The sequence below is a fragment of the Rhineura floridana genome, chromosome 4 (genome assembly GCF_030035675.1).
Source record: "Rhineura floridana isolate rRhiFlo1 chromosome 4, rRhiFlo1.hap2, whole genome shotgun sequence".
Taxonomy (NCBI): Eukaryota; Metazoa; Chordata; class Lepidosauria; order Squamata; family Rhineuridae; genus Rhineura; species Rhineura floridana.
In genome coordinates this window covers 120,575,757-120,597,717 of record NC_084483.1, presented here as the reverse complement: position 1 = coordinate 120,597,717, position 21,961 = coordinate 120,575,757, and the positions used below count along the sequence as shown (strand labels likewise).

The 21,961-nt window shown below is 40.5% G+C and overlaps 1 long non-coding RNA gene across 1 annotated transcript in view; it reads right to left on the bottom strand.

Annotated features, from left to right (window-relative positions):
* Positions 1–21,544, bottom strand: part of LOC133384426 (uncharacterized) — a 36,425-nt gene extending 14,881 nt beyond the window's left edge. Inside the window, exon 1 of the long non-coding RNA XR_009762557.1 lies at positions 21,462–21,544. This is a non-coding gene — a long non-coding RNA (uncharacterized LOC133384426). The remainder of the gene's footprint in view (positions 1–21,461) is intronic.
* Between the last annotated feature and the right edge of the window lie 417 nt (positions 21,545–21,961).

Sequence of the window (21,961 nt, the reverse complement as noted above, 5' to 3'; positions counted from 1 at the left end):
AAAAAGCAGCTCAGTTGTGGGGGCTACCTGAAGATAAATACATGCAGTATTTATCAAACCTGATTAAAGGGGAATTGGCTGAGGTATACCAATATTTCCCCTCAGACAGGCCTGTCACCTATGCTGAATTCAAAGAAGCAGTGTTTAAAAGATTCAGACTGGAGCCTGATTATTTTAGAAAGCTTTTCAGAAATTGCCAGATACAGACAGGGAGGTCTTTTGTGGAGCTGGGGGCAAAACTGATGGACATATTTGGGAAATGGCTGACAAGTGCAAAAGCTCAGTCTGTGGAGGAGGTGAAAAACCTCATGATATTGGATCAATTATACCATCAGTTACCACCAGAAATAAGGCTCCTGGTCAAAGACCGTTCCCCTACATCGGTGCAGGAGGCCGCAGAGATGGCAGATCACTTCGCCTCCAACAGAACTGGCTGGGTGGGGAAAACACCAAGAGATTTTAAACCCAGACCATATAACGCTGGCAGAAGGGATGTGGTACCACAGCGAGTGAGTCCTCCAGTAAAATCTGAAGGGCACAGGACACCCCAGAGTGGATCTGTGTACCCTAAAAGTGAGGAGAAATTATGCTACAAATGTGGTAGACCGGGGCACCTATGTTTTCAATGTGAGGTTGCCAACCCCATTAGTAATCCTGCTCAGACAAGGGCAGTGAAAACAGAGCCCAAGGCTTTAGAAACAACGAAAAAGGTTCAGTTCTGCCAGATAAACTGGACAGAAGTAACAGACCTTGATTCAAGTCTGAGAGAGGAAGTGAGTGTACAAGGGGCAAATTATTGGGCATTGCTTGATACTGGTGCCGCTCAGACATTACTGAGGCCAGATTTAATAAAATCTGAGGTAATATTACCTCAGGAAACTGTGACTATCCAAGGAGTGAGGGGTCAACCAGAAAGTTTGCCTGTGGCCCTGGTGGAAATGACTTGGAGAGGCCGAGAGGGCCGATATAAAGTAGGCATTAATGCCCAGCAACAAGAACCAGTAATACTGGGAAGAGATGTAATGGGTGCCCAAGGAAAGATCTATGTAGTGACCACACAGCAAATTGGCAGAGAAAAAGAAGCCATATTAAGGGGGGCTGAAACAAACAGGGTGGAATCTGTTAACCAGCCTCAGGTCACCATAGCAACCACTAGCAGGCCTGCTGAAGGAGACAAACTGTATCAAGTGGTCTCTGATAATGATGAGGCAGATCAATTCAGGGAAGAGCTGCAAAAAGATATAAGTTTGAAGCAGATAAAGGAACAAGCTCTGACCCAACAGATTCCTTTCACTGACAAACTGAGGAATCAAGTTGTGTGTGAGAATGGGATTTTATATAGACTGTGGATGCCTGCTGAGAGAAAGGATGAATGTGAACCAGTGAAGCAATTGATAGTACCTAGCAAATACAGAACCAGATTTAATGGAGTTTTGAAGGGCATGATAAGAAGCTATGTTCAAGATCACCCACAAGACTGGGATGAACGTTTAGGATGCTTCTTATTTGCATACAGAGAAGTCCCTCAGGAGTCAACAGGCTTCTCACCCTTTGAACTCATGTTCACTAGAAAAGTGAGGGGACCTTTGGAACTATTAAAAAATTCATGGGAAGGAACCCTGGGAGAGTACAAAACATCTGTAGTAGATTTTGTATTGGAATTCCGCAATAAATTAACATCAATGATGGAGATGGTGAAAAAGAATTTGAGTCAAGCACAGGAGAAGCAACGTTACTGGTATGACAGAACAGCCAGGGAACGTGTGTATGATGTGGGAGATATGGTTATGGCGTTCATACCCAGGAAACATGACAAATTACAGGCTAACTGGGAAAGACCATATACCATCAGAGAAAGGCTTGACACAGTGACGTATGTAATCACCACAGACCAATTAAACAAAAGCAAAGTGGTTCATGTAAATATGTTGAAGCCTTACCATACCAGGGATGCACAGGTGTTGCAAGTTACCTTATTCCCTGAGGGAAGTGGGCCTGAACTTCCAGATTTGGTACAGGAAAGCAAAGACAAAGGAGGGGTAGATCAAGTGGAATGGTCAGAGGAGGTGAAGGAGGAAGTAAAAGAGGAGATTCTGAGAGTTTTGAAAACCTATAGGAATCTCTTTAGCAACAAACCTGGCCGAACCAGTATTGTTATACATTCCATTGATACTGGAGATCATGCCCCAATCAGATCTGTTCCGTACCGTGTGAATGGGAAAGTTTTGAATGAGATCAAAAAGGAGGTGGAAGATATGCTGGAATTAGGAGTGATCAGGGAATCCATCAGTCCCTGGGCCTCAAGTATTGTCCTGGTTCCGAAAAAAGATGGAACGACCAGGTTTTGCATTGATTATCGGCTAATCAATAAAATTACTGTCCCAGATGCGTATCCTATGCCTAGGGTAGACGCAATGTTAGAGTTATTGGGGGCAGCAACCATTATCTCTACACTAGATCTCTGTAAAGGATTTTGGCAAATGGAACTAGACAAGCAATCCAGAGCCAAAACTGCCTTCAGTACACCAGATGGGTTATATGAGTTTGTGACCTTACCCATGGGACTAAGCAACTCACCAAGTTCATTTCAGAGGCTAATCAATACTGTGTTGCGAGGCATGTCAGATTTTGCAGTGGCCTATATCGATGACGTGGCCATTTTTAGCAAGTCGGTGCCTGAGCATGTCCAACACCTGACAACAGTATTGGAGGCCTTAAGAAAAGCAGGCCTCACAATAAAAGCTAAGAAATGCCAGTTTGGACTAAAGGAAGTAATCTATTTAGGACATAAGGTGGGGAGTGGGAAAATTACCCCCTTATGGAGCAAGGTGGAGGCAATACAAGCGTGGCCGATCCCCTTAACCAAAAAACAAGTAAGGGCATTTCTGGGTGTGGCTGGATTTTATAGGAAGTTTGTGAGAAATTTTGGGGAAATAGCAACCCCCTTGCATGAATTAACAAAGAAGAAGTGTTCTGAGCGTGTGGTATGGACGGATGAATGTCAGAAGGCTTTTGATCTACTGAAGCAAGCCTTGTGCCAAGGACCCATATTAATAGCACCAGACTATGAGAAACCATTCATCGTGGCTACAGATGCGTCGGACCTGGCGCTGGGAGTCATCTTGCTACAGGAGAGAGAAGGCACCAGACATCCAGTGGCGTACCTGAGTCGCAAGCTGACGCCAAGGGAGAAAAACTATTCGTCGGTCCAGAAGGAGTGCCTAGCGGTCGTGTGGGGACTGAACAAGTTGCGCCCATACGTGTGGGGATGAAGATTCACAGTGACTACGGATCATCGGGCCTTGTTATGGTTGCAGACTATGAAAAACCATAACACTATGCTGCAGAGGTGGTCCTGGGCCCTACAGGACTATCAAGTGGACTTCCAGTTCATAAAAAGCAAGGACAATGTACTGGCCGATGGACTTTCCAGGCAAGTGGCTGGGACTGCAGTGACGTGACCAGACAGAGGAACAAAGAAAGACATTTTCCCCATAGAGACTTTTATTTGTTAATGCGACATATAAATCCTGGAACAGGAATAATACTCTGCCATTGTTTTAAGGGGGGGGGGAATGTGATGTTCCTATATTAATGTATATATGGTAAGTGTTGGTTGTTTAGAAGATACATGGTAAGTGGAGTGAAAGAGGAGGGGGAGTGAATGGGCAGTAGAATGCAAGATGATTGGCTGAGTGTTTAAAATGGCTGAATGTATAAAAGGAAGAATGAGAGTGGAATCTGGGGGGGGAGAAGAGAACTGAGTGGGTTGCTTGGTGGGGTTGGAGATAGTGTTTTACCAGGAGAGAGTGGAGAAGGAGGGAGGTGGAGTTCGGATTAGTATTGAGTAAAACCATATGCTTATGTGCCTTAAGAAGAAATCTTGTTAATCTTGTCAGCTTTGTTATCTTTAATAAATATTTAATTTGGTTTACCAAAGGCCTGATCCTTGGCTGGGGTTTCACAGACCAGAAGGGAGGGTAAAGTAATGACCAAGGCTGAAGGGAAACTGTAACAAATGGTGGCAGCGGTGAAGAGAATAACAATACCAGTATTCAGAGTCTCTGGGAATACTAGTATTGGGATGTTACTGGTGGTTGCCTAGCAGGGGGATCTGTTGAGATCTGTGCTAGAGTGGGGAGAGAAACCATAAGAGAGAGCGGTCCGGACTGGTGGAGTCCCTGGTGGTGCCTAGTGACAGGCAGTAGCCACGCGCAGGTAGGAACCTGACAGGGAGAGCCAGGGAAGGACGCCTCACAGACCCCCATTGATTTTAATGGGATAAGTTCACCTAAATATCTCTGCAGTAGGGCCATTGAGTTTATCTCCATCTTTGCTGTGGCCATTTATTTTGTTTTGCTCGCAGGTCTTACAATTTGCGAAAGAACCAGAAGGGAGAAGTAGACTGAAATAAATGTTTAAAATGAAGAAGGCAATAAAGGCAAAAATCACCTACGGCATACACATGGGTAGGCAGTTTCCAGCTGAAAAGTACTTATACACATGTCCTCTATATTTACTTCCCATTACTTTGTCTTCGGGCTTCTCTCTATACGCACCCAATAGTACCTGCCCTGTGTTGTTTGATTTCAGTTTGAACTCAGTGGCTCAGGATTTTGATGGAGATGGACTGCATTACGACTTTTCATCTTTCAGATGGCCAAACAACTCCTAAAGCTGCCCATATACTTAATAGACTGAGCATATGTATCTGAGTAAACCCATATAGACCCAAAGCAACCATTTGTAGCTGTAGTCCAGAGAAAGTTAGCTACACTTATGTCTTCATTGGAGTCAATTTCCTTCATAACGTGTGATTTCAGCAGGACTTAGGTATGACTAACTTTCTTTGGGGTAGGGCTGAGATGATCACCAAACATCCTCAGGCCTGTCACATAACGTAAAAGGGTTAGAAATGAACTTGTTTTCTACCAAACATACTAGATTCCGTCACCCATGGAATAATCACTTAATCATTTAAAATCAAGATAATAAAAACCACATTCATAATAGCCATTTTGCACCTGTAGCTAAGAACAGCCACCTGAGTAAATCAGTAACATATCATTTTGCTTCAAGGTCTCCATGTACTGGTCCCTGAACCTCTCCTTCAGCTAAGATTTATTTTGATGAAAGTAAGTAGAGTTACATTATCAAGCACTAAAGATGTTGTTTACTACATCTCCAGGAGCCCTGAAAAGTTGCTCTGAACATGATTGTAGACTGAAGAGATAATAAAACTCTTTTCTGTTTGAGGCATCCAAACTTTTGATTTCTCTTTTGTGTGAAGAAAGGGTTCATGACTGACATCTAGAGGTAGTCCATAAGACAGCTTTCTCTCATGACAGAAATATAGGTTTCATCAGGTTTTTTTTGGGGGGGGGTTGTAAGGATATATTTATTAAAATTTGTAAGCATTTAAAAATTTAGAAAACAACAGGCATTTACTGGATCAGTACAGATTATAAGAAAAACACAATTTTGAATGATTTAACTAAATGAGCAGAATCTCTTTTGTATTTGTAAAGAATTGAGGGAGATGTATGCATGACCCTAATGCAGTACTAACACTCAAACATTTGTACAATGTAGCAAATGCATTTAGGCTGCAACCCTATATGCAATTACCTTAGGAGTCCCATTGAGTTCAATGGGAGTTACTTCTGAATAGTCATGTGCAGGATTGCATTGCACATGGAAGAAGTGTGCATAGATTGGTGTGCATAGATTAGAATTTGTAAATGCTTGCACATTAATCACAGGAAGCAAAGTTCAAAATAATATTCAAAATGTTCAAAACAACGTATTCCATTAAATATATCATATTCAAAGAGTGACATGCAACATAATATGGCATTGATGCACCAAACTAAAATAAATGAAAAATAGAAATTTTTGCACTGATGCAGAAAAAAAATGCCTAAGAAAATTCTAGAGATTAAGAATTGTTTCCAGAAGTAATTCACAAAGATTGGTGCTTGGCTGAATTTAGTAGCCAGTGAAAGTGCTGTATGCATAGTTATATTATATGCATAGTGCAAGCAACATTTGATCTACTTGACCAGTCTTCAAAAATGAAGGCAATAATGTGAAGTGATCCTCTAGCTTACATGGTACTCTTCTTAGTTTTATGGATAGTAGGACTAAATTAGAGACTTTTCTTCAAATATCGGTAGCTAAGGCAAGCTGAAAGATGACCTTACTTTGAAGCCAAAAAGCTGTGAAGGATGAGAAGGCAAAGAGGAGGTATCTTTACATCGCTGCAGTCTTCTCGCAGCAGAGTGCTGTAATTGTTTACCATTCATTGTGTGCTTTTTGGCAGTTGTGGACTTTTAAAAGTGAGAATCTAAGAGGAAGGACATTACATAACACTCTGATTGTAGTGTCCTATCAATCTTTACATTTTCTGTGGAGCTCCTCTCCTGGTGATGAGAGCTTCCCCCCCTTCCCCCCAAGATAACTTTTTTGAATGCTCAGGCAATGTTTGAGGAAGAACCTGAAAAGAAGGATGACCTCAGGCCGAACTGGTATTGTCACAAGAGCTGTCGCATTCTGGCATTGCAAGAACAGGAGAATAAAATAGATAAAATCCGGCTGGGACACATGGCTTGGAAGTAGAGAGAAGGGATGGGACTCTACACACTGACACTAGCCTGGCAGAGGGAGACAAAGGTTGTCCATGTATCTCCTTGATGTGTGTTGTTTCAGCCATTCTGCCTTTTTTCAGATTCTGCCTTTTCTATTCCCCTTAACTTTTGCTTCTTTATTTTCTCACTCAAGCCAAGCCCCTAATGCACCACAAAGCCACTGGAAGCAGCAGTTCTGAGCTCCACTGACACATAAGCCTAACCAGAATCATTTTAAGTTGATCCATTCTCTCTATTAGGGAGGGAACTGACAGCTGCTACCCTGAATGTAAAAATCTAGCAAGGCTACCAATAAATAGCTCCCTTGGCACAATTAATTGCAAAGCTGATTATGTATTAATATATACAAATGACAAAGTTAAACACAATGTCAAAAACCAAGAAATGTAATCAAGAATGTATTATCCTCCTATTTCTGTTTAACTAGAAAGACATATGCTCTGTGAAGTGAGTGAAGGGTGGCAGTTGGAAAAAAGATCACCAAAAAAAGTACTGGGGGAAATTTATATTGAACAGTTACCTAACATAATGGCAGAGCTGCAACTTCATACATATAAATGTTTATTTGCTTTTCAATTGAATTTCAGGTATTTTAGGAAGTATTTTGATATGTGCGTATTTTTACACAAGCAAATTCAAAAAAGGTTTTTCTTTATGTATACATGTACACATATGGAATAATATAGAGACACAGAGGAATAGTGAGTAGCACATGGACGATGCTCAGCCTAATTTTTCATGTTAATAGTCATTTTAAACCTAGTATATAGAATTTGATGTTAAGAGCATAAATTCATAATCCGAATCTCACCTGTGAACTCATCTGGATGGCTTTAAACAAGCCACTATATTTCAGCCTCAACTAATAGTATATTTTTATTTCATTTTACTTGTTTTCTTTCATTTATATCCTGCCTTTCTACCACCATGAAACCCAAGGCAGCATGTATGTGGTTTCCAGCTATACAATTGGCTGTTGAATGGATTACTGGAAACTGTTTCTCATGTTATGAGAAAGTGTGAAACATCATGAATCTGGGATAATGTATGGAAGAAAAAGGCCACACAGGGCCTTCTCTCAGTCCCACCAACTAAAACAGCTAGGTTGGTGGGGACTAGAGAGAGGGCATTTTCAGTGGCGGCCCCCACTCTCTGGAACTCCCTCCCGTACGATCTTCGGCATGCCCCTTCCCTGAATGTATTCCGCAAAGCCTTGAAGACCTGGCTTTTCAGACAGGCCTTTGGGACTTCCAGGGAGGGTTAATTTTCAGGACTAACTGCCTATTACTTTGAACTGTTATCATTCCTATTTATAGTTTCTTTGTTACATTGTATTTTATGTGTATTTTATTGTGCTGCATTTACTGCAACTGATTTGTACGTCGCCTAGAGTGGCCATTGGCCAGATAGGTGACACATAAATTAAATTATTATTATTATTATTATTGTATATTAACATTTTGGATATCTGACTGCACATATAATGCATAAGTTCCCCTTTTGCATACTATCCTAGAACAAAAAAAGGAAGAAAGAAAAACAGATCCAGCAGAATTAAGACAGATAGGTAAAAGAGGGATTCAGTAGAATTAAAAAGGATCCTCCTGAATTTGCATGATTTTGCACATGTCTCCTCAAAATCCACCATTACATTAAATCTAACAGACTACACCAACAAATCACAGAATAGATCTTGGACACAGGGGTAACCCATGATGTCTGAGGGGCTCCTTTCTAAAACAAACTAAGAACCCATAGGAATTTAGTCAACAGAGAGGTATAAAGGTTTTGGCCAGATTAAAGGGTGAAGAAAACTGCTACTGCACATACATTTTTTAAAAAATCCTGTCCTTCCTTCACTGAGGAAGCGCACATTTTCTCCACACAACTCTGTGTGGGATGGAGATTAGGCTGAGAGAGAGTGACTGGCTCACTCAGTGACCTTCATGGCTGATTAGGGATTTGAACCCAGGTTCCCTGAGTCTGGCATGCTACTACTGCACTGCACCCATGCTAGCTCTCAAAAGGCTAAGCTTGACAGGAAATCTGTTGTATAGCAATGAAATGACTTTTAATGGTTGGCTTGTTGATTGTCTTTTAGCCATACAGAGGCAATCACTTTTTCACCACATATAAGAAGTCATTATTGTAGTTGTTCAATTTATGGAGAAATGTGTAGCTAAAATGTAGGGGGGGTCATTGTTCTCCATATTCTCAGGGTTTTTTTTATTGAAGAAACAAATCACACAGTAAATTACATCTGATTTGCATGAACTACTGCGTGCACCTAGATCTCGGTATGAACTTGGGAAAAGACATTGTTTAATTCCATAGCCCTTTACAGTTGATATTTTTATTAAATTTTCTCATGCTATAATTCTTCCTGTGTTTCTATTACATTCAAGGAACCCTCCTGGGTATAATTTAACATCTGAACATTACTACTGCTGGTAATGAAAGACTAATATGTACTGCCCAAACGGAAAGAGGAATGAAGGGACAACCTGCTTCTACTGGTGCGGTGACTACACTATTTTGAGAGAAGACACATTAGAAAAAGAAAAGGCCTGTTTTCATTTCTAGATTGGAGGCTTGTCTGGGTTGTGCATTTCTCTTTATGGGCACTCCAGTATGGCTATATGCTGTGATTTCTGTTCAGATGCCACAAAAGAAAAGAAAAAAGGGCCTTTGCAAGTGCCTACTATATCTGAAGCCCAATTGGTGAATACTTGCAACAGAGCCTTCTCTGTTGTGGCCCCTAGACTATGGAATCCTCTTCGTTGTGAGGTAGGATCAGCCCCCTCTCTTCCCATTTTTAGATGGCTGCTGAACACCCACCTTTTTATGCTAGCATTTGGTTAAATTACTACCCTGTATGCCATTATACTCATGTTTTTAAGAATTTTAAGGATTTTAAGGATTTGTTTATGTATGGAGTTTTGTATGTTTTTGTATTTTAAAATCTCTGTATGGTTTTATTTTATTTATTTATTTTTTATTATTTAGTTTAATTTATATACCGCCCTAAGCCCGAAGGCTCTCTGGGCGGTGTACAAAAAGATAAAAACAAGCACAATATATAAATACAATAAATACAATAAATCAAAAAACAAAACAAACAAACAATAACAAACCAAACAACATCCAAAATACGGAAATGCTGTTTAAAATACACTTTAAAATGCCTGGGAGTATAAAAAGGTTTTCACCTGGCGCCGAAAAGATAGTAGCGTCGGCGCCAGGCGCACCTCATTGGGGATACTGTTCCACAGTTCGGGGGCCACTACTGAAAAGGCCCTGGTTCTAGTCATCACCCTCCGAGCCTCTTGATGGGATGGTACTCGGAGGAGGGCCTTAGATGTTGAGCGTAGTGTACGGGTAGGTTCATATTGGGAGAGGCGTTCCACCAGGTATTGCGGTCCCATGCCGTGTAGGGCTTTATAGGTCAAAACCAGCACTTTGAATCTAGCCCAGAAACAAATAGGAAGCCAGTGCAGACGGGCCAGAACAGGTGTTATATGAGCTTTATGTATGCTTTGTATATTTAAATCTATGTAATCTGCCTCAGGACCTGCATTCTGGGTGAGAGGTGGACAACAAAAATATTATTATTATTAGTATTGTTATTGTTATTGTTATTATTGTTCTTTTTCTTCTTCTTGTAGGGTGTACTTTGCTAGGGATGGAGGGAGAACTTTGGTTCCACTTGCATTTAAATGTGAACTTGCCTAATTCACACTTTCCAAAACAATACGTGAACTGAATAATTCACACTTTTCTGAATTTAGCAGTGCAGTTCTCCAGTCAAGTAAGGTGTACAAAAATGCATCTACTAGTGAAAGCAACATACAAAAATGCATTATATTAAGGGAAAATATCAGAAAATAGTCGTTTATATTGCAAGGAGACCTCTGTTTGAAGGGCTGTCTGGTTCAAGTCCGGTTTAAAGAAAAAGAACCATGGGAAGAGAGAGCCGGAGTCTTGAAGTTGCTCATCAACAATTAGCACCTGGACAGCAGACAAAGCATGCATGCAGGTCACCCATTTGGAGTCTCATGATGGTGAGAATTACTGCAGGCTACATTCCTGAACCTACGTTAGTCACGTCTAGTAACTCCAGTGGGTGTACTCTGAGTAGGACTAGCACTGAATACCATCGTATATTTCTAGTTAAATTAGGTTAATTCATTCTAAATGTGCACCTATATGTATGAATGAGCATATGTGAATTTTATGCAGATCTGTATCCTCTCTTTTGGTTTCTTTTTTTCACAATATGTAAGTGGCAAACATTTGTCAGGAGCTCTAAATGTTAGCCTACAAACAAGGGGCAGTCGCTGTCACAATTTCCTCTTCCAAGATGATACATCTTGAAACATGCATCACAGATCATATTTAAAAACTAAGGGCACATATAAAACTAAAGAAAATATCTTTCTTGCTTCAGAGTTATTTTGCCTACCCAGATGCAAATGTAATATTTTGATTAATTGATTAAAATTAATCAAGTAAGATTTTTGTAATTGAAGTCAGTCCTAAAATTAATGAGATAACATGTGCTTAAATCTCTCTCATTAAAATGAATGGCAGTCCAATCCTATTCATGTCCTAGGGGTTGGACAGGGTTGTTGGACAGAAGTTGTGGGTGTGCTCTCGGCGCAATGAGCTCCTGGCTCTCCAGGAAAGACTTCATTTCCTCGAGGCCACGGTGGCTGACCTGGAAAAGCTTAGAGAGACAGAGAGGTGTGTGGAGGAGGCCTTCAGGGACGTTATAGCTGTGTCCCACTCCAAGGATGATAGCTCTCCTGCTATCATGGAGAACAATGGTCTCGGGGAAGGACAGCATCCAGCTGAGGAAGAGGGAAACGATCCCTTAGAAGAGACCCATTCCTTGGGGGATGAGCAGCTATCCTCTCATGCCGAGGATATATCTCCGGGGGGTGGAGGGATCCTTGTAGTGGGTGATTCTATCAGTAGGAACATAGACAGTGGGGTGTGTGATGGGCGTGCAGACCGCAAGGTGATTTGCCTGCCTGGTGCGAAGATTGCTGATATCTCCCGTCATTTAGATAGTTTGGTAGACAGTGCTGGGGAGGAGTCAGTGGTCCACTACAACCCTGAGGTCTCTCTCCTGGTTGGTCACCGCCAGTTCAGACCCCATGAGCGTATATGTGAAATTCAGATTTTTTGCTCCAATATGCATAATTTTACACTTATTTATATTGAATTGCATTTGCCATTTTTCCGCCCATTCACTCAGTTTGGAGAGGTCTTTTTGGAGCTCTTCGCAATCCCTTTTTGTTTTAACAACCCTGAACAATTTAGTATCGTCAGTAAACTTGGCCACTTCACTGCTCACTCCTAATTCTAGGTCATTAATGAACAAGTTGAAAAGTACAGGTCCCAATACCGATCCTTGAGGGACTCCACTTTCTACAGCCCTCCACTGGGAGAACTGTCCGTTTATTCCTACTCTCTGCTTTCTGCTTCTTAACCAATTCCTTATCCACAAGAGGACCTCTCCTCTTATTCCATGACTGCTAAGCTTCCTCAGAAGTCTTTGGTGAGGTACCTTGTCAAAAGCTTTTTGAAAGTCTAAGTACACTATGTCCACTGGATCACCTCTATCTATATGCTTGTTGACACTCTCAAAGAATTCTAATAGGTTACTGAGACATATATAAATTTAAGTTCTTAAATTAGGAAATAAAATATCCTTGGGCTTTGATTATTTCTTTCATAAAGTAGCATTATCACATGAAAGTCACAGTATGGTATATTTTCTGGCTAGTTAGCAGTTTTTGAAAAGTTAAAGGAAATCCACTTCTTGGCTCCTCTATCTTACTGTATTTTGCTCAAATCAAATGCAATTTGAATGCAATTTCACTATAACCTTCCTACACATCCTCTCTAAAGCTGCTATGATCTACCTCCTAAATGATCCAACTTCTAGAAGGTGGGTGAACTCTTCCATCTGAGAACAACAATGACATTTAAGACAATGGCACAGAGCTATGACAATTGTTGTAATTCTTTCCTGAAAAAATACTTTGTATACTAATGCATTTCTGAGGTAAAGACCAGTCTCTTCATTACCAGTATTAGCATTACTAGCTACTTACGGAACCCTAATTTTTACAGTCTTTACACTCAAAGAATGAGAAGCAACAAGATGACACTTGAGTGCTGGCATAATACAGCAAGCTACAATTTAAAGAGGAAAGCTTTAGTAAACTAAAAGTCTGAATTCTGAATTATTCACTCAGGTTTTGGCAATGGGGGTTGGCATTTCATTGGGTTATTTTTAAAATTTTGCTGGGGTGGGTTAGATGCCACTCTCCTGGTAACTAACGAGTCCTCCCCACAAACTGGTTGCAGTTAACCATACTCTCCAAATGGGTTGCTAATTTCCCATTTTGCCTGTACTTTCTACTCCCAACTGTTAGCAACCATCCTGAATCTCAGGAAGAGGTCTTTCCAAGCCCTATGACTGTAAATCCTTCAATGAAGGGCCAAACTACACATTACATTAGACACACTTAAAAAAAAATTGCTTAAAGCTGGTCACTTTCCTTTTGAAGGAAAAGCAGCCATGGAAGGCTCCTGACCAGACCACACTCCTTATCACATTGGGACCCCCATGTAGTTTTCTACTACCCCCCTCCCCACTGCTATTTGTCTCCCTTCACCAGGAGCTATTTATAGCAAGCAGCAGATTCAGGGGCAACCAGCAGCCCAAGGAGGGGTGAGAAATTTTTCAGTGAGAAATTTTTGTTGGGCCTGATTTGGATTGGGAGCATGATCTTGAATGAGGCCCTACATGGCTGCTTTTCCTTCAGAATACAAGTGGCCAGCTTGAGCACAGGTTGTTTTTAAAAGTGCATTTTAATGTAACAAGTAATTTGGTGTGAGATGTAAAGGTTTGGATCTGGGATTCTACAAATGCAGACTTTAGTCCTACTTCTGAGCAATGCCATTGTATATGGCTTAGAAGAAACAGGAAATCTGTAAAAGTGGCTCACGGGGGTGGAAGGGCAAAGAAAAGGGAGAAAACTCCCCCTTCATGCCTCCACTGATGTCTGTGATGCACTTCCATTGAGGTGGCTCATACAAAGAATGGCTGCTGCTATAAGCCCATCTGACTTGAAGAGTTCTTAGTCTGAAAGAGCTTGCACTGGTGGCAGCAGCGCTGGCCTACTTTCTCTAGGGGCCTTTCTGCACTTACCTTTTAAAAAAATGTCATCATTATTCAGCTGCTGTTCCAGAATAATGTATTCACAAAACTCCTTTTTCTTCTGCCACAACAACCCTGACATTTGTGAAAGATCTTGAATGGGTCCACAATTAGTTTCATTTGTGTTTGAGCATTGTCCTGCTTTCTGGAAGGGCTGCTAGTTGGTGGGCATTGCCCTATGATTTTTAATCATGTTTTCTGTCAGGCTCAATGTTAGATGGTGAAACCACTTTCTCCTTCTCAGTCATGCATCTAGATACTGATATTGTGTCAACATACTGCCCATGACATCAATCATTAGCTGCATATGAAATGTTATCATGACAACCAGGTTCACTATAGCTCAGAGGCAGACAGACACAATTAGCTCCTTCTCTTAATCTCTCAGAAGGTTAGAATTCTGGAATACCAGGTGTTATTTACAAAACACGGTACCCTGTAAACATGCTTATGACTCCAATATTTACTGGTTAGCTAGTTACAGAGGAATTTAGAAGTGGAAGCATATTATAATGTGGCCTTTTCTTCCTCTGTTTGTCCCATCCTCTATACTACCCTTCCTCAACCTTGTGCCATCCAGATGCTTTGGACTACAATTCCCATCCGACCGGCTGTGACTGATGGGAGTTGTAGCTCAAAACATCAGGAGGGCATCAGGTTGGAGGAAGGTTGCCCTACACCAACCACAAATGATTGCTGCTGCCCATTTTTCATTCTACATAAGCAAGAAGCAGCTATTTATAGTTGATAGTAACTTAGACTGGAGTACTTATTTTTGTTACTTAATTATTCTCTGTTGTTCATCACAGTATCCAAAAAAGGGATTTTTCTTTAGACTCCACCTTACATTTGTACAATTATATCAGGAACTAGAAAAACATATTGCTGGGTTAAGTCTAGAAAAAGTAGCTTGGAGTTCTACAATGATTATTGATAAGAGAAAACATTCTTGAGTTCATAGTTCATTTGCATTCTGATGCAAATTTCATAGATTCATATGGCTGGACTGGGGCAGTCATCACTGAACTAGAGCACATGCTGTGCATGCAGAAGGTTTTAAATTCAGTCTCTAGCATCTCCAGGCAGGATTTGGAAAGACCCCTGCCTGAAGAGTCACTGTGAGTCAGTGTAGTCAATACTGAGCTATATGGACTTATGATCTGATTTGTTGTAGGGCAGCTTACTATATTCCTAATCAATGACCTCTACATGGCAGGATACTAATTTATTACATAGACACACTTACGTAAATTCAGTAAATCCCACTGAACTGGAGGAAACTTATTTCTGAGTAAACATAGGGTTGTGCTATACATCTCAAAATTAAGACCGTATGAGAAAGCAGAAAAAAAATCCTCAAATGCTTTCAGAGCAGATTGTTTGCTATGACTCAAGCCAATGAGACAAACTATATACTACGCAGTTAATGACCTATGGTTCTAAATAATGTAAATGTATACCCTAAAGATTTGCTGCCTGCCAAGTGATATTTCTCTCTCCATTGTGATTAAAACGTCGCTTGGCTGGTGAAAGTTAAACTTCAGCTTTCCCTGAAGTGACAATTGTGAATGAGTAAAAAAAATAAGTCTAAATGTATTCCAGAGTATCCAAATGGAATCTCACTACTGCAGCAAGACATCATTAGTACTCTAAATGCAATGATCATGTAGAGTTCATACAGACAATACAATAACCACTGTAGGGGAATAAACAGACACATACAGAGAGAGAGAGAGAGAGAGAGAGAGAGAAATACCAGACATAGGTTTCTGGTCTCATAAATATTGTGAAGCCGTGTCACTTCATACACTATTCTTAGGGGAGTTTTAATCAGCACATGTTGTGCAATGGCCCATGCAAAATGCATTTAGCCTGGGGATTGTTCAGCTGATCAAGGCTTTTCTGTTGACATTCTCTCCCACACAGTAGATACAGTGAAAGAAGGGAAGATACAATCATCTAATGATATCAAAGCAATCAAACCAGAATTGTGCTGAATTTTAGGGATGCTTACTGTAAACTGCTGAAGTCCATGAAAATTAATCGACAGAAAAGTGCACTACGTGCAGCAGGAACCTCCTCTCACTTCAGGGGACATTGCATTTGACTGCAGTCATGAGAATATAAACCTGAAGTCCCTCCTAACCTAGTCTCATATTTGCCAACTTTGGAAATCCCAAAAAGACTGATGTAGGCCCACTGCTACCACCATGTCGCTCACTATGAAACTGAAGAAGACAAGCAAGCTAAGGTGGGTGTACTCTTGTTTTATTTGAGGGAAGAAATAGTCTAACTAGTAATCACTGAGAGCAAGGCTGGAGAACCTGTGGACTACAATCCCTGACCATCAGCTGCTGGGCTTTGGAGACCAACACCATCTGGAGGACACAAGATCTCCATCCCTCAATAAAGAAGCAGTTTTGTTACATACTAGGAGAAACTACAAAAGAACCATGGGAGGTGGATTAGAGAGCAGGTAACCACCTGTTTAAGAATTAGTAATAATCTGTGTTTTAAATGTTTGGAATGAAGGGATATTTGGCACATAGTTCAGCTCTCCAGAGCAGAATCAGCCTCACACAACATCCTAAATCATTTCCTCAGATTCCTAAACCAACCTTGGGGAGCAAACAGGTGTGCTTTTGAAAGCACTGGAAGCAAAGAAGATTTCTTTCTAGTTGTTGGCTGAAGCCTCAGAGCTATGGATAGAAGATATTAGAAAAATCACTAGGCTAAGAAGTGGACCCCTCTTCAGGGATATCTCAGTGAGTGGACTATCAGTTTGCTGAGACCCAGTAGCAAAAGCCCCTGCAGAGAGGAGAAAGGGTAAGTTAACCCAAACTGTCTTTTTTGTTAAAAAACAGAAGAGCAAGCTGGATCCCCACCCTGCAATGACTTTAAAGCTTCAGATTAGAACCCTGGGCTGTGCTCTCAAGCACATTCCAGGCTGGCTGGCCTACTTCTTGGGGGGCAAAAGTACCCAAATTGCTGATCTACTACAGCTGCTCACTTGCAAAATAAATAAATGTAGCAGACTCTGGTCTGGAAACATTGGGTAGTAAGAAATTTGTTCCTATTATTTTGATGTTGTTTTGTGTCGAACTAAATGTGTGATCGATCAATATTCTACATTCCTGATGTGAGAGTAGTGTGGCAGTCAAATTGGTTCCTGGGTTTTCTGGAAGAGAGCTGCTCCTCAGGGAAGTGAGGAAAAACCCAGCTGTAATTTACAGAGAAAGAGAGAGAACGCATCACCTATACTTTAAGACTGAATAGTATATTGCATATATGCTCTTTGTTTTACTCCGTAAATTCTAGTTGACAAAAGAGTCAAATAATGAGCAAATTAAATGTTAATCAATTTTGTTTAACCAGAGCAATAGTACAGCTCAGATCTAAGGTGTGCAACATCTCCATTCAAAGGACTTAGATCTAAGCAATCTAACAAGTTTAACAAAATATAAGTAGCATACTCTGAGGCCCATAGCGTAGAGAGGACTGTGTTTCAAAGGGCTTTAACAAATTTGGCCCAGCACCATTAGTTCTGGGATGCACCTATTTTAATTTATAATTATATTGCTTAGGAAAACACAATGAAGATAAAACTGACCAGAACAAAAGCAAAATGATGATTTTTATCGTAGTTTTAAAAACTGGATGTTTCTTGCACATGTAGGTGAGTCAGTAGGCCAATGTGCTTTGCATGCCTCATGAGTTCCTCAGTCTCATGGGAGAGAGGTGAAAGTAAGGAGGTTCTTTAAAGCTCACAGACCAAAAGCAAATGTGCAAACCTTCTCATTCTGCTGGATTACAAGGGATTTTATATCTGCAGAGCACCAGTGCGTGCTATTTCAGACAATGGGAGATGGTAGACACAAGGACTATTTTCATCTACTTCTATATGGAGCAAACCCCTGGTCGGGAATTGGTGTGATGTTCATTAGTGATTTTCTGACTTGCAAGCAGAAATATCTTTGAAACTGAGTGGCTTTGCAGGAAGCGGCTCCAGAATGGCTCACTTATTTCAGGACAATTGATGCCCAGCTCTTCAGGGAGCAGGAATAAACGATACGTCTCTGAAACCTTCATGCTGTCTAATTTTTCAAAGCTGTATTAAAGTACCATATGTTTCTTAATCTTGACATGCTTTTGTCATGAAAGAAATGATGACGGGAAGGGTGGAACAGCACAATGGACATTGATTCCTGTAGAAAATGCCAGTTGAGGCTGATGTGAAGCAGGATAGAGAGACACCTACTGGGATATTATTGGATCAAATGGATTGCACATGGATTAATACAAAGATGATCCTGTCTGACTAATCTGATAGCATTTTTATTTTTAGGTAAGAGGACAAAAGAGCAAACAGGAGGAGGCTACAAATAATATTTACCTGGACAGTGTGATGTTTTCACGGCAATGGTAAATTTTAGAAAGCTAATCAGCAGGGACAGCTGTATGGTACAGAGGGTGAACATGCTTGAATGGATCAGGAAGTGGCTTAGATATTGATCACAGAAAGTGCTGGTGGGTGAAAAAGCTTCGGTGCAGATTTAGATGACAAACAGAGCTTACAACTGAATGAGAATTGAGATCAGATTTGCTCCTTTCATCTATATTGCACATCCAAGATTTGAGAAAATGGAAGAAAAATGTCATAAAACAATAATTGTTATATCCATCGATAGAAACATGCTGGTGTAAGTGCATTACTAGATTACTGAATATGTGATTTACAATGCAATGCTATGTATGCTTACCCAGAAATAAGTCCCACTTAATTCAATAAAGTAGCATGGATAGAATTTCAGCTTTGAACTGATGAACTAAAAGACTGAAGAACTAATCACACTTAAATATTCCAATAAAACTTAAATGCAAATATTACCTATTGCTCTGATCAACAATGCCCCCCAAAGCAAAAACACAACTATCTGCTAATAAGTCCTGTTGCTACAGCCCTGCTCTCTCCTTGTGGTGTAGAATATGAAAATCCATATGATTTGGCAGAATAGGAAATATTTTGCCCTATTCTTCTAAAGGGGAGGCTATAAAATAACTGCACTGATGACAAAGGCTTCATATATTCTTATAGCAGGGGGTCACCAGCCTGTTACCGGTGGGTGCCTTACCACCTGCAAAGGCTTTCAATGGCATCCCCAGCAGGTAGCCCAGATTCTGAGCTTTCATTTTTTTTAAAAAGTAAGTGAGATGGCCTTGAGCCATCTCTATCTCATGAATGCACTGGATTGATAGTTCTTGCATACTCCCTGTAGTCTGTATCTACACAGATATGACAAACACTGTGGTCACCTGAGCTACCACGGTTTTTGCCAGCAGTTAGGTCTGTCCAGGCAAACCAACGGTCAAAGGTCCCACCAAAGAACATTCTAAGGTTTAGGAAAAATGGGTGTTCAACAACGGAAGTTCTTATAAAGTTCTATTTATTGCGAACATATCTACAGTGCCAGAAATCAGAACATTAGGCATACACTTCAGATACAGGGGATGTACACTGGCAATACACGTTATACATCATATTACAGTACACAATCAGTAATGGAGTTCTCTCACCCTCATTGTCTGTGAACTTTCAACGCTCAGAGTAGATGTCATCTGTTTATTCTGACTAGGCTAAAGCACTAGTCCCAGCCTCTTCTGCTGTCTGCCTGATATAGCCCTTATACCACGTGTTCCCTTCTAAATAGTACTTCTATCTCTGTATTCCAAACCTATCTGCCACCTCCATCTATCTGCTAATTGCAAACTCAAATCTTAACTCTGTACTGCAATCCCATGGGCAGCTGCAGTCATAAAAATAAACCACGGTTGTCTTATCTCTTATTTACACTTCCTGGGGAAATATTGGCTAACTGCCCAGAAATGGGGGAATTAAGGCAGGTGAACAGTAAAACTTATTTTTAAAAGCACCAAACCCTACTTGTGTTTTAACTATAACCCTACACAACTTATTTTAAACATAACTGACTGATATAAAGGTCTCGAGATGGCCAATATACAAACAAATATAGAAAAAATATAGATGCAGCCCTTAACATGTATCTCTAGCCCTCCTAGAAAGAAAGTTATGGAGCAAAGTGTACACATACCCTTCTAAGCAATTTCTGTGAAATGAGCCAGCCTGGCTGCTCCTGCCTGTCACTGTTTTTAGCCAATGAGTGAAGTCAGAGCTGTGATTACTATGTGAGTTATTTGGGCATCATGCAATAGAGATCCCCAGGGACCTAAAGAGCTGCTGTTTTGCTCTTCCTTTTGGTTCACTTTTCCTGCTTTAGTCTTTTTTTCTACTCCTTGGCATCTCTATAGTTTGCCCTTTCCTTTTCCCTAGCAACCAGGATGCATTTTTCTTGTGCTGGGTTCACAAGAGATCAGTTTTTTTTGCAAATGCTATTGCACAATTAAGTGTGGGTGAATATTAAAGAATCTTCCTACCCCCAAAAGACAAATGTGAAAAATTTGCAAAGAGCTTAGGCATGTCTCCTGCTTTGCAGTAGCTAAAGACCAGGGAGATATCAAGAATTCACTGTATACTTAACTTACAGTACTATGATATATATGTCTACTCAGAAGTAAGTCTCTTTGTGTTTAATGGGGCTAACTTCCAGTAAGTGGGTACAGGATGGTAGCCTAGGGTTGTCACTGAGGGAAAACAGCCATATTTCCTGTGTGGTAGGCAGAACTTCCATACTTTTCTAGTATGGAATACAATTATGGGAAAAGTTTCACCATAACTAACTTTGTGCTTATGCCATGCCCCCATGACAGCCATTTTATGACTGGTGCCTCCAGCACTCTCTCAAAATTTGGAATATGCCCTCTGGTCCAAAAAGATTGGTGACCCTTGTCTTATAGACTTGATTGGACATGGTTAGAGATGCTATAGGTAAAAGTGGATCGTGCTCTTTTCCAGGCAGTATGGTCAAGTGGAAATACTTGTTTACTTAAAAAGTTTAACACTTGTAAAAATGTAGAGGTCTCATGGGATTAGGACAATGCTTGGAAAGTTCATTTTTAAAAGGAACTAGTCCTAGTTCTAGTTCATTCTGTCAAAAACAGAACTAGTTCTAGTTTGTCCAAAAGTAAATTGGGAGCCTCAGACAAGAAATAAGATGTGTGAAAGACACAAAGGTGAAGCTTTCCCCATAACTGTATTTCCATAATAAAAAAGGCTTACCCTGTTAATTTGTCAGCCCACCGCTGTTAATGGCACAAAGCATCATTTGCTTTGTTCTTGTACCTATATTTTTCATTGCAGGCTGCTCCTTACCCTGTTTAATTTGTCAGCCACACAGCTGTTAAAGGCACAATGCATCATTTGCTTTGTACTTGTACCTGTATTTCTTGCTAGAACCTACTCCAATTTGAAGACAGCAAATCTCTTCAGCAAGGAACATACAGGAAATGAATCACATTTGTTCCCTCCGATTGCTTAGCAACAGTGATTAGGTGGCTAAGCAACCTTAGCAACAGCAGCGCCTCCATATCTGCCCAATAATTCTTAGAACGTTGCCTCCACATTTTGATTTTTAACTTTCTTTATAGATATCCAATTGACTTACTCTTTTTTCATGAAAGAGTCCAGATCTCCTGCTGGGGAAAGGGAATGAACCTGAAGATGAACTAGAAATCATTCAAAGGTCTACCTCCTAAGTGAGCTTAATTCACCTTTAATCCACCTGGTAATTATGGGAACTACTTTCAGGTGTGGTTCAGAGGTTTTTGAACTATTTCAGTGAACTTTGTTCAACTGAACTAGTTCATTCCAAACACTGGATTAGGAAAGGAAATGATACCAAGAAGAAGATATACGTATATGCATATGTATATTATTGCTCTGTTCAGGCTTTCTACTTCTGTTTTTAATCAACACATAAGGGAGAGACAAGATTTGTGTGCTTCCTGTGCCCCCTCATCACTGCCTTGTCATTCTCCATGAGTTGGAGAGATAACTCAGGAACATACAATATTGGAACATATGAAACTGCCTTATACCGACTCAGACCATTGGTTTATCTAGTTCAGTACTGTCTACACTGACTGGCAGTGACTTTCTTGGGTT